This window comes from Dipodomys ordii, unplaced genomic scaffold (genome assembly GCF_000151885.1).
Source record: "Dipodomys ordii isolate 6190 unplaced genomic scaffold, Dord_2.0 Scaffold1, whole genome shotgun sequence".
Taxonomy (NCBI): domain Eukaryota; kingdom Metazoa; phylum Chordata; class Mammalia; order Rodentia; family Heteromyidae; genus Dipodomys; species Dipodomys ordii.
In genome coordinates, this window is record NW_012267217.1 from 49,417,687 (window position 1) to 49,418,612 (window position 926).

Sequence of the window (926 nt, forward strand, 5' to 3'; positions counted from 1 at the left end):
CACTTCCGGTTTTCTGGTGGTTTATTGGAGATAAGAGTCTCATGGACTTTCCTGCCCAGGCTGGCTTTGAACTGTGATCCTCAGATCTCAGCCTCTGGAGTAACTAGGATGACAGGCGGGAGCCACCAGCCCCCAGCTTCAACATGTCAGTAAGATAAGAACAATTTATCTTGATCACTGTCACACCTTTTATCATTCTCCCTTAATGTTCCAACCCCTCTATCCTTTCAATTAACTTAGTTCCATTTGGACATGTATACAGAGAACTTTCAAGTAAGTGGAGGAACAGAAGGAAATTTCCATCTGAAGACTAATAAGCCAAACTTTGATTTCCTCATGAATCTGTCAATACAGGTCTACTTTTCCATTTAAAGGAAAAGAAGAAAGGTTTTAAATAATGTTAAGTGCAACAATGCTCTGCACTAAGACAAATCAATATAGAGGAAAAATAATAAATAGAAAATCCACCTAAATAACTTAAATAGAGGCCTGTGTAAAGAAAGAAAGCCAGAAATAAAAGGAGAGAAGGCCATAGGAAATTTGGTCAGAAGGAAAGAGAGCAAAAAGGGAGGTTGTAGAAAAAGCAACCTTGTCATCCTTAAAGATAGGAGGGGTGGAGGTTGACAAGCCAAAAGCCAAGCAATGCAGGCAACCTGTAGAGGCTAGGAAGAAAGGGTAAGAAAAGAGATCCGACTCCCTACAGTCTAAAAGATATAAGGGCCCTTCTAATGTTTGATCTTCATCCCAGTAAGATTAGGTTCCAGTACTGTAAAGTGATAAAAATCCTGCCATTAGTACGTGGCAAATTTTTTTTTTAATTTTTGTTTTTAATTTTTGTGAACATACTGTACAGAGGGTTTACAATTACATGGGCAAGATAATGAGTACATTTCTTATCAAGCATTGCAGCCTCCTCCTTTGTTTAC

General features: G+C 38.6%; 1 protein-coding gene across 1 annotated transcript in view; it reads right to left on the reverse strand.

Moving 5' to 3' along the window:
* Window positions 1–926, reverse strand: part of Abca12 (ATP-binding cassette, sub-family A (ABC1), member 12) — a 192,608-nt gene that overhangs the window by 116,324 nt on the left and 75,358 nt on the right. The gene's annotated exons all lie outside the window — the stretch shown is intronic.